The sequence below is a fragment of the Oncorhynchus tshawytscha genome, linkage group LG32 (assembly GCF_018296145.1).
Source record: "Oncorhynchus tshawytscha isolate Ot180627B linkage group LG32, Otsh_v2.0, whole genome shotgun sequence".
Lineage (NCBI taxonomy): Eukaryota > Metazoa > Chordata > Actinopteri > Salmoniformes > Salmonidae > Oncorhynchus > Oncorhynchus tshawytscha.
The window spans coordinates 8156703-8168817 of record NC_056460.1 but is presented as its reverse complement, the minus strand read 5'-3'; the positions used below and the strand labels follow the sequence as shown (position 1 = coordinate 8168817).

The window sequence follows — 12115 nt, the reverse complement described above, 5'->3', positions numbered from 1 at the left end:
GTATCTCCTGGAGATAGGGATGATGGACGTGCCCGTTACTAGGTACAGAGACTATGTCTGGCCCATCTCGGTTATCGTTCATAACTGACAGGCTGACATGTTTCTATAAATGGGCATTACTTCTGAGGAATATCAGAGGCTATTGACCCTGTCTGCACAAACAACTGTCTTCAGACACCTGGGGAAAAGACAAGAGCGCTCTCAGGAGTATGAGGACTCACTGAGCAATGAAGACAAAATTAATAGCTGCCATATTGAACAAATTTGGCCAAATGCAATCTCCATTTGTGCCGGAGGAGGCATGGGCCTGTTAACAGAATGGACAATGTGATCAGAAGTCTTAGCCGGGTGTCTTCAGTTGCTGTCCAGTAGACCAATTGAAATATTTAAAAATGTGTATGTTTCCATATATAGACGTTTCAACCAAAGCAACTATATCCACTGAGCTCGTCTGATGCTTTAAGCGCATGGTTTAATTTAAAAAATGAAGACACGCAGATGACTAAAGGTAGTCCGACCGCAATTGATTTGATTGTGCCATGTCAGGCTCAGACTTGCTGTAAAAAAATATAAAATGACAGCAAGTGACTGACTAGCACCCATTGTCGCTCTCTGCTCCCTGCTGCAGTGTCCACCACAGAACATCAGTGTTTATCTCGCTGTCGTGTTGCTGAAGCTGCAACATAGTTACAGCCATTTCTGACTGTTACGGAAATCCCTCATTTGTTTAGGAAAAACATTCCCTATTCACTCAACCCTGGCCCTCTTCAGGGCCTGACCTATTGCATATCACAATCACATTAATAAATTGGTTAGAACAAAACGGTGGGCTCTTATTGTGTCCAATCAATTGAATTTACCACAGGTGGACTCCAATCAAGTTGTAGAAACATCAATAATGGTCAATGGAAACAGGATGCACCTGAGCTCAATTTCACATCTCATAGAAAAGGGTCTGAATACTTACGTAAAATGTGATCAGTTTTCTTATATCTAAAAACCTGTTTTTGCTTTGTCGTTATGGGGTATTATCTAAAACATTTAAACGTGTTAACCCTCGCAAGGCTGCAGGCCCAGACGGCATCCCCAGCCGCGCCCTCAGAGCATGTGCAGACCAGCTGGCTGGTGTGTTTCCGGACATATTCAATCAATCCCTATCCCAGTCTGCTGTTCCCACATGCTTCAAGAGGGCCACCATTGTTCCTGTTCCCAAGAAAGCTAAAGTAACTGAGCTAAACGACTACCGCCCCGTAGCACTCACTTCCGTCATCGTGAAGTGCTTTGAGAGACTAGTCAAGGACCATATCACCTCCACCCTACCTGACACCCTAGACCCACTCCAATTTGCTTACCGCCAAAATAGGTCCACAGACGATGCAATCTCAACCACACTGCCCTAACCCATCTGGACAAGAGGAATACCTATGTGAGAATGCTGTTCGACTACAGCTCGGCATTTAACACCATAGTACCCTCCAAACTCGTCATCAATCTCGAGACCCTGGGTCTCAACCCCGCCCTGTGCAACTGGGTACTGGACTTCCTGACGGGCCGCCCCCAGGTGGTGAGGGTAGGCAACAACATCTCCACCCCGCTGATCCTCAACACTGGGGCCCCACAAGGGTGCGTTCTGAGCCCTCTCCTATACTCCCTGTTCACCCACGACTGCGTGGCCACGCACGCCTCCAACTCAATCATCAAGTTTGCGGACGACACAACAGTGGTAGGCTTGATTACCAACAACGACGAGACAGCCTACAGGGAGGAGGTGAGGGCCATCGGAGTGTGGTGTCAGGAAAATAACCTCACACTCAACATCAACAAAACTAAGGAGATGATTGTGGACTTCAGGAAACAGCAGAGGGAACACCCCCCTATCCACATCGATGGAACAGTAGTGGAGAGGGTAGTAAGTTAAGTTCCTCGGCGTACACATCACGGACAAACTGAATTGGTCCACCCACACAGACAGCATCGTGAAGAAGGCGCAGCAGCGCCTCTTCAACCTCGAGGCTGAAGAAATTTGGTTTGTCACCAAAAGCACTCACAAACTTCTACAGATGCACAATCGAGAGCATCCTGGCGGGCTGTATAACCGCCTGGTACGGCAACTGCTCCGCCCACAACCGTAAGGCTCTCCAGAGGGTAGTGAGGTCTGCACAACGCATCACCGGGGGCAAACTACCTGCCCTCCAGGACACCTACACCACCTGAGGTCACAGGAAGGCCATAAAGATCATCAAGGACAACAACCACCCGAGCCACTGCCTGTTCACCCTGCTATCATCCAGAAGGCGAGGTCAGTACAGGTGCATGAAAGCTGGGACCAAGAGACTGAAAAACAGCTTCTATCTAAACAGCCACCACTAACATTAAGTGGCTGCTGCAAACACACTGACTCAACTCCAGCCACTTTAATAATGGGAAATTATGTCAAATATATCACTAGCCACTTTAAACAATGCTACCTAATATAATGTTTACATACCCTACATTATTCATCTCATATGTATACGTATATACTGTACTCTATATAATCTACTGCATCTTTATGTAATACATGTATCACTAGCCACTTTAACTATGCCACTTTGTTTACATACTCATCTCATATGTATATACTGTACTCGATACCATCTACTGTATCTTGCCTTTGCCGCTCTGTACCATCACTCATTCATATATCTTTATGTACATATTCTTTATCCCCTTACACTTGAGTCTATAAGGTAGTAGTTTTGGAATTGTTAGCTAGATTACTTGTTGTTTATTACTGCACAAGCAGCACAAGCATTTCGCTACACTCGCATTAACATCTGCTAACCATTAGTATTTGTCAAATAAAATTTAATTTAATTTGAGATTGATGAGGGGGAAAAACGAATTTAATCCATTTTAGAATAAGGCTGCAATGTAACAAAATTAGAAAAAGTCAAGGGGTCTGAATACTTTCCAGGCCTAAGTAAGTTACGGCTCAATGGTGGTTATACAATGCTGCTATACTAATGACATTAGCCTACTTATTATAATGATGATCATAATAGTAATAATACCAATACGAAGGAGATCAAGAAAAAAAAAAGAGGGCTATTATTATTATTATAATAAATATTATTTTTCTGACCATTTGGAACAGTATACACACTAAATAAACTATAACACCAGAGTGGCTGTTTTAACAGAAAACAAGAGTTTCCCAGGGACTTGCTTCCATTTAGCCACAAGAGCATTAGTGCGATCAGGTACTGATGTTGGGCGAAAAGGCATGGCTCGCAGTCAGCATCTCAATTACTCCTAAAGGTGTTCAATGGAGTTGAAGTCAGAGCTCTGTGCAGGCCAGTCGAGTTATTCCACACCGATCTTGACAAACCATTTCTGTATAGACCTCGCTTTGTGCACGGGGGCATTGTCATGCTGAAACAGAAAAGAGCCTTCCGTAAACTGTTGCCACAAAGTTGGAAGCACAGAATCATGTAGAATGACATTGTATGCTGTAGCGTTAAGATTCCCCTTCACTGGAACTAAGGGGCCAGCCCGAACCATGAAAAACAGCCCCATACCATTATTCCTTTTCTGCCAAACTTTACAGTTGCCACTATGCATTGGGAAGGTAGCGTTCTCCAACCATCCGGCAAACCCAGATTCACCGTCAGACTGGTGAAGCGTGATTCATCACTCCAGTGAACACGTTTTCACTGCTCCAGAGTCCAATGACGGTGAGCTTTACACCACTTCAGCCGCCGCTTGGCATTGCGCATAGCGAACTTAGGCTTGTTCTTAGGCTGTTCGGCAATGAAAACCAATTTCATGAAGCTTCCGACGAACAGTTCTTGTGCTGACGTTGCTTTCAGAAGCAGTTTGGAATTCAGTAGTGAGTGTTGTAACCGAGGACAGATGATTTTTATGCACTATACAAGCTTGTGTGGCCTACCACTTCGCAGTTGAGCCGTTGTTGCTCCTAGATGTTTCCACTTCACAATAATAGCACTTACAGTTGACCGGGGCCGCTCTAGCAGGGCTGACGAATTTGACGAACTTACTTGTTTGAAAAGATTGCATGGGTGTGTGCTAGATTTTATACACCTGTCAGCAAAGTTTTTGGTTGAAATAACCAAATCCACTCATTTGAAGGGGTGTCCACATACCTTTGTATTTATAGTGTATATGGATTATTAATAAAGCCAGGCACATTTAACAGTTAGGTTGTTGATAATATACCTAATTAAGTTGGGGTTTCATCTCTCCTCACTTTTCTTAGACAATCAAGGCAAGGGCTGTTTTCTTGTCTCCCAACTCTGCTGCTGCCTCCACCGCATTGTTCTCAACACCAATATGCTGGCTAACTTTCCTATGATGCACATAGCAACATGGTCTAGGAAAAGGCGTCAATTCAACAGGGCACTGATGTTTCAGAACAGCGTCCGCAATCCAACACAGGAGAAAGCGCATTTGTTATAAAATAATATAATTTTTATTAGCTTTGCACCATTGTTCTTAAGTAATAGAATCATATACAATTTCTGTCTGATCTGATGAGAGAGTGCATTTTGAGGATACTAGGGCAATGGGAAACAAGGCCAAAAGAAAAGCCTGTTTATTGAACTATTGTGCCCTCCTGCCTTAATCCCAGTCAAACCTGTTCAGATAAAAACCAACAACAATGCCATTCCAAGGAGTTAAACATCACCAGCTTTGATCTGTACTTGCATAGACATGTTTGGGTTGATAGAAAGAGCCTGTTGGACTTGATCAACTGTGGAAGGGCAATGTGGTGAGTTTCCACAATTGCTCAGCTTTCTGACACCTGTTACGGCCTCTGAATGGCTAACCTGTGACATGGACCATGATGCAACAACACACAACCCTACAGTTGAGTCAACAACTCAGTGCTCTGCTCTATAAAGAGTAGGTTGCAAAGGGTCGGAAACATTCCGGTAAATCTCCGGAATTTTATACGGAAATTTTCCATGGGAAGTTAAGGGAATTTGGGGAATTTTGCTTAAATTCATCAAAAAAAAGTTTGCTTATAACAGTAAACATTTTTTTGTGGGATACACATAAGGCAATTCTGGTTCTTGCGGCATATTTTGGTTAAACTATCTCTAATTCAATGGAATTGCAACCCTCTGCATGCACAGTGCATTCTTGCATCACAGCTGATTCTCAAGATCTTGCACACTAATGAGATGCTATTGAGCCCACATTACTACACTGTCTGAGCCAAGGACTACATGCTTTCTGGTAAGTTTTGATTACAATACTGGGTGGTGTGAATATATTTCCTATGACATACATGATTTTTTGTTAACTAGTAAATAGTAGCCTACAGCAAACTGTTTAAATAATGTCTAACTTGTTAACAATTTCTGCTAGTTAGTTTCTGCTACCATGTGGGTTTTAGCTTGCTTGAGTGTAAATTCACATTTCCATCCCTGTTCACCAGTTTCCATAACATTCACCTATTTCATTTTAAAACATGTATCTTACAAATGAATTGTTTAATCTAACTGCTTAACTATTTATCTGTACATGGAATTGTATTTGGGTTTTGATTTACTCATTTTCTAATCTTAACTGGAAAGTTCCATGGGCACTATCTGATGTGTGGAGACATTTCACTGCAGCTAATGTAGAAGGAAAAGCTGTGTACATTTGCAAATACTGTGACAAATCATATGTGAAGAATGCAACAAATATGCAGAATCATCTGGCCAAGTGCATAAAGTTCCCACAACATGCAACGTCTGACAAAAGTCCCTCTACTACAGACACCTTACCGATAGCAACAGCTCATGGTCTTTTTTGACCCAATGGAAGAATGTATTCAGAGAAATGCTGGTGAATGTTTTGCTCGAACTGTGTATGCAACTGGTTCACCTGTGATGCTCACAGGCAATGTGTATTGGAAGAGATTTCTGAATGTTCTACACTGCTCCAACCAGACATGCTTTATTTACTTATTTGCTGGATGCAGTTCAACAGAGTTCAAGTGAAGGTTAAGCAAATCATAAGAGAAAGCAGACTGTATTGTAATCATCTCTGATGGGTGTTAGAATGTTCGTGGGCAATGAATAATTAACTACATCACCAGCCCTCAACCAGTATTCTACAAGAGCACAGACACAAGGGACAACAGACACACCGGTCTCTACATTGCAGATGAGCTGAAGGCAGTCATCAATGACCTTGGACCACAGACGGCTTTTACACTGGTGACAGACAATGCTGCAAACAATGACAAGACAATGCTGCTGAAACTCTGACAGACAATGCTGCTTGGTCTGAAGTGGAGGAGTCCTACCCTCACATCACACCCATTGGCTGTGCTGCTCATGCATTGAATCTGCTCCCCAAGGACATGTTGGCACTGAAAACAATGGATACATTCTACAAGAGAGCCAAGGAAATGGTTAGGTATGTGAAAGGTCATCAAGTTATAGCAGCAATCTACCTCACCAAGCAAAGTGTTAAGAATAAGAGCACCACATTGAAGCTGCCCAGCAACACCTGTTGGGGTGGTGTTGTCATCATGTTTGACAGTCTCTTGGAAAAGAAGGAGTCTCTCCAAGAAATGCCCATAACACAGTCTGCCGATATGGACAGGCCCATCAAGAGAATCCTCCTGGATGATGTATTTTGGGAGAGCGTGGTAAGAAACCTGAAACTTATAGCAGTAGCCATTGCACGGATTGAGGGAGACAATGCCATCTTGTCTGATTTTCAGTCTCTGCTTGCAGATGTAAGAGAAGAAATCTGTACTGCCCACTTCACTGTTGCTCCAAGCAGAGGAAACTGCCGTTCTGAAATACATCAAAAAGTGTGAAGACATCTGCCTGAAGCCAATACATGCCGCAGCATACAAGTTGGACCCCAAGTATGCTGGCAAGAGCATCCAGTCTGGTGCAGAGATCAACAAGACCTATGGTGTCATCACTACCGTGTCTCACCACCTTGGCCTGGATCAGGGCGAGGTTCTTGGCAGTCTGGCAAAGTACACTTCCAAGCAAGGGCTTTGGGATGGAGATGCAATATGGCAGTCATGCCAACATATCTCATCAGCCACCTGGTGGAAGGGACTTGGTAGATCTGAGGTTCTTTCCCCTGTTGCCTCCATCATCCTCTAAATCCCACCAACATCAGCCGCCTCAGAGCGCAACTGGTCCTTGTTTTGGAACACATGCACCAAAGCACACAACAGGCTGACCAACACAAGGGTTGAAAAATTGGTGGCCATCTGGGAAAATGTTTGGCTTTTTGAGCCTGACAACGAGCCATCCTCAAGGTTGGAAAGTGACAGTGAAGATGAGGCCCCAGTCTGATGTTCAAGAGATGGACATTGAGGAGGTCCAGGGAGAAGACATGGAAGCCTTAGAGGAAGACTTTCATTTCTAGACTATCATTTTACAGATGTATGTTGAAAATGTTTTTGGGAGATGGGTTGGATAATTGGGGATCATTCAATATTCCCTTTCTTTTGTTGTACAGTGAAATCATTGCATGTGAAGAGTCAACTAATTTAATTAAAGTTCAATTCGTAACTAAATCGTTTTAACATTTTTATTATTGGAAGGATTTAATCATTTGCAATCATGTCTACTTATGATAAGGTTTATGTTTGTCTCCATACGATATAGTAAATACTTCCAATGCAAAAAACATCTACATTTAAATGGTATTCATATTAATTAGCATATATTTCCATGAATTCCCATGGAAAGTTTCCACCTCTGAATACCCCCCCAAAATGTGCAACCCTAATAAAGAGCCATTACAAAATGGTATGAATGGTAATTTGGTGACTGATGAAGGATCAGAAATGAGCTTGAGTATTAAAAAAATAGACCAACATTGTGGAAATATTTAGGTGAGCAGGTGGCCAAGTAGTGAGTCAGGGGCAAAGCCATGAACAGGTGCCGAGTCAACAGGGTGTAATCCGTAGGCCCCGCATAAAACTGTGATAAACAGCACATTTTCCCAGTCTCACGACAGGCACAATAACACACTGCAGTGTGGTATTACCAGCATTCTACAGGGAGGCCTCTGCACTGTGAAGAAAACAGCCTACACACACCTGTTCTATGACATTGCAAAACAGCATAGATGGAGATCCGTCATCAGTCGCCAAAGTTAAACAACAAGCATGGGATGTTCGGCTTGAAAAAAAAATGAAAAAGACATAACATTTCAGCCTGTTCTCAAATCAGTTAGCTTTCTGCTAACTTGTTATGTAGGGGGTCACTATCCGGCCTAAAATTAACGTGAGACCTAAGACCGACCTCACGACCACATGTGCCAATGTGGTCAAAGTGAACAGTCGCCACGACTACCAGTGGGAAAACAAAACATTTGTTTCATGGCAGCTTTTGCCTGACAGGAACAGAAGGCTCGCTTTGATTTTCCTTTCTACTGTATACCAGACATCCATTTCACTATGCCTCCGGTGTTTTGCTGAGGATAGACAAGCGTAACTTCTCTTTCTGATGGACCTGCTACAGAAATTTAGGCTAAGCTTAGTGAGTCTTAAACAGGTGCGCCGGCACTCTATCAATTCTCTCGCTTTCACACGTTATAACTCGACACACAATTCCAGAGGATTTCACACTACTCAAGGCCATGTCTATTGTGTGGATGGTGTTTTTTTGGATGTGGGGAAAGTGCTTTTGACTAAAACACCAAGCAATTCTATTAATAGCCTTAGTGGTAGGATAGGTGATGTGTGTTGCGAGAGTGACGTAAAGGATGTAGGAACGGAATTAGTAGAATTTGATTTCAGAATTTGCCTAACGGTAGCTTGCCTAGCACACACAATATTGTATTGAGTACACATGAGGCCCCTTGAAATGACTCATGCTCAAGGGCAGTGTAAAAAGGGTGCAACCAACAGTGGATCATTAACCAATGACACTGTAACCAAACCGTTACCATGGTGAAATACCATTTTGAGAGGTTTCGCACACACTATCAGGACATCGCATAATGATCAATAGCACAAACATATGATCAATAGCACAAACAGATAAGCCCTTACACATGGGCCTATGGGAAACTCCATGGAAAACAAATTCACATTGTATATGCAAAATAGGAAGGCCAAGCCTAGGCCTTCAAGAAGTGCAAAAGGTTGCTAAACCAAAACTGTTGAGTCTTTCTTGAGATACATTTGTTTAAGGAAAACGGTTGAATAATCACATTACAGGACTTGTTTATTTTCATCACAGTGCTGAATGGCAGCCAGAGAGCCATTTACTTTTCACTTGGCCAATTAGTCAAATCCATTTCAAAGTACCTGACAAATACCTCAGGTCTGCTCAAAAAGACTAACAGCAGAGGGCATTCTGCCCTCGTCTCAGCAGCAGTGAACGTCAGTGACAACGTTTATTTCCTTGTATTTGTTTTGGGCTGAAAAGAGCCATACTGATCTGTGGAGGCTGCTGAGGGGAGGACGGCTCATAATAATGGCCAGAAAGGAGCGAATGAAATGGCATCAAAACACATATTTGATACCATTGCACTCATTCTGCTCCAGGCATTACCACGAGCCCTGTCTGTCTTTTTATGGTTCGCCTAGAACCTGTCCTTGACTGCTGCTGCAATCTCAATATTTTCCAATAGAATAAAGGCTGTGTGATACAGAAATCAGTGTCTCTCTTTCTCATGATCTTTTATTTTCTCTCCTCCCCCAGACCCCCCCCTCTCTCTCAAAGGTCAGTTGTGTCAGAGAATGGATCAATGATCAGGTCAAATTTACTGGCAAAGTACTTACCTCGTATCCTCAGTGCCATTCAATCCAGCATCGCCTCAGCGTCTGCATTCATGTCAAGTCTCACATGTCCATAGTGTTCAATGATCTGCCAAAGAGAACAAAATCAACAATGGTCATACAGATTTTTGTTTGATGTGCAATCGCACAACACACACACTAACTTAACGTCACATTGGACTTGCTGTGTAACTAAGCAGTTTTCATCATGTTGTCATCACTCAAACATTTGCTCAGGTGAGAAATTTTTCCAAAGATGTATTCCAATTTACCCACAGTCTGCATTTGAGATAAATGTTAGCCAGAACAGTATAACTAACTTCTGTACGTATGCAATGACTAACGTTACCCATCTGGCTTTGTACTTGCTTCAAAGAACAGTTTAAAACATATGAAAGCAACTTCCTGCTTATGTTATGAACTATAAGGAAAAGCGGGCAATGTTGTATCGATCAGTAAGTTTATATGTTGCATAATAAACTATGCATACACTGCTAGCTTTGCCAGCTAACAGTGACTCGCTAGCGTTTAGCTACGGGTAAACCAAAGCCCTAGCAAACTCCCTAGTTTAGTTTGGGATGCATCTACACCTAATGACTAGCTAACTTAGCTAGTTGCTAGCTAGCTAACGTTAATTGTCTCAAAACAACTCTCGCTTTTACATTTCAACATTCACTCTTGTGAAACCCCTGCTCGAACCCCTGTTCGTTTGACGAAATAACAACGAGGTCGTTTGTGGAAAAACAAATCTCTGTAAACCGCTGGCTACGTGAGATTTCTCGACGACGAAGCCAAAGGTGTCAAAACTGAAACTCCGATAAAGAGGTGTGTTTTGCCTAAACAAGCGCGACCTTACCGTGTCCCGAGTTCATCATCTCTCGAGCAAGCAGGATTACAAAATCCACTGAATGGATATGAACAGTTTTACAGGACAGTGACAAAACGTTGTATTGTTATCACTTCCACGTACTGCGTCGTTGTCTGAGCCTCACTTCATGCCCAGCCTGTTGACAGCTAACTGCTGGAAGCACAGAGTTCCTGAGTGAAAAAAACAACATTAACGTCTTCCAAGGCTAGAGTAATCAAAGTAGATAACAACCCGAACCCGTTCGGGGATTGATTATACAGAAGTTTTTCGGATAGTTTTTTTTTTTTTTTTTACAATTTTAGAACTATAAAATGGACTTGAAATACATGTCACAGATAAAAAAGTTCCCGAAAAATGTTCAATGAAAATGACATAGGCCTTTATAGGTTAGAAATGGAGCGCAGTTGGAGCACACAGATACACTTTGTAACTTTGGTCTCTGGGTCTTTCCACTGTGGATTGTCTCATAATACTACAAAAAATAAGCAATAATTGTTCTTGACTATCTAGCCATCATATACACTAACACGCACACTAAATGCACAGCATTCACTTGAAATGATGCACCATTGAGTTTCTTGATTTCAAAGAGTAGATTAGTATTTGTGTCATTGAAATCCATTGGAAAAAAATAAACATAACATTGCTTGTTCTTATATAATATAATGGAATTCTATCCTTTTTTTAAATGTAAACCTGCTGATGGTCCTGACGTTGATGCGGTATTGAGTACTATCAAGATCATGATGTAATTTAATCACAGTTGGATTTTTTTTCACCTCCACATTTTATGACTTTCACACAGTTTAAGATTGACCTTGGTTGAGAAAAGTGCAATTAGTTTGAAGTTGAATTATTTGAATTAAAGGCTTGTATGGTAATGAAAGCATCGCCATCTAGTGTTAATGACTTATAACTGTTGCTACTCCCCCAACACATTTGTGACATGTTTGTATCCACTACAGAAACTCATCTCTGGATGAGTCCACTCATCTCTGGAATCTAGCTACATTACATTTAATGCACATGTTTACTTTATACAAATGACATTTAGACTATGTTTAGATTCGTCACAGACTCTATTCAAACTCTTATACAGTGTAGAGAAACGACTGCACCATACCTCGCTTGTTCAAGATGTCTTATCAATTCAATCACTTCCTTCCTAACTCTGTATCTTTCATCTCTCAAAGACGGAACCATAAGCAAGACAAGTTACAAACTCAAAGTATTCTAAATGAAATCACTAAGCCCCTTGCATGCAGACAAGATGAAAGAGAATTCTGCCCAGATAGAAAGAACGCAGTTGGCACCGTATCTGAAATCTGCAGTGTGATGACATTTGTCTGCCTACCAACTCCCCAGTTGGGTTATGGTAATGAGTTGTGACACAGAAATAAATGTAATGTTAGTCTTTTGTTTTCATTTATTCCCTTAATTTATTTATTCCCTTAATAAGCCCTCACTGCTTCTCAAGTATCAACTGT

General features: G+C 41.9%; 1 protein-coding gene across 3 annotated transcripts in view; it reads right to left on the bottom strand.

Annotated features, from left to right (window-relative positions):
- The window catches only part of LOC112230343 (testis-expressed protein 2-like), a 68618-nt gene extending 57797 nt beyond the window's left edge, over positions 1-10821 (bottom strand). Inside the window, exons 1-2 of one of the 3 annotated variants that reach the window (XM_042310904.1) lie at positions 10617-10821; positions 9764-9848 (exon numbers count right to left, since the gene is read on the bottom strand). The gene's annotated coding sequence lies outside the window, so the exon portion shown is untranslated. Of the gene's footprint in view, positions 1-9763; positions 9849-10422; positions 10545-10616 lie in introns of those variants that run through there. The other 2 variants (XM_042310902.1, XM_042310903.1) reach the window with 2 other exon arrangements.
- Positions 10822-12115: the final 1294 nt, after the last annotated feature.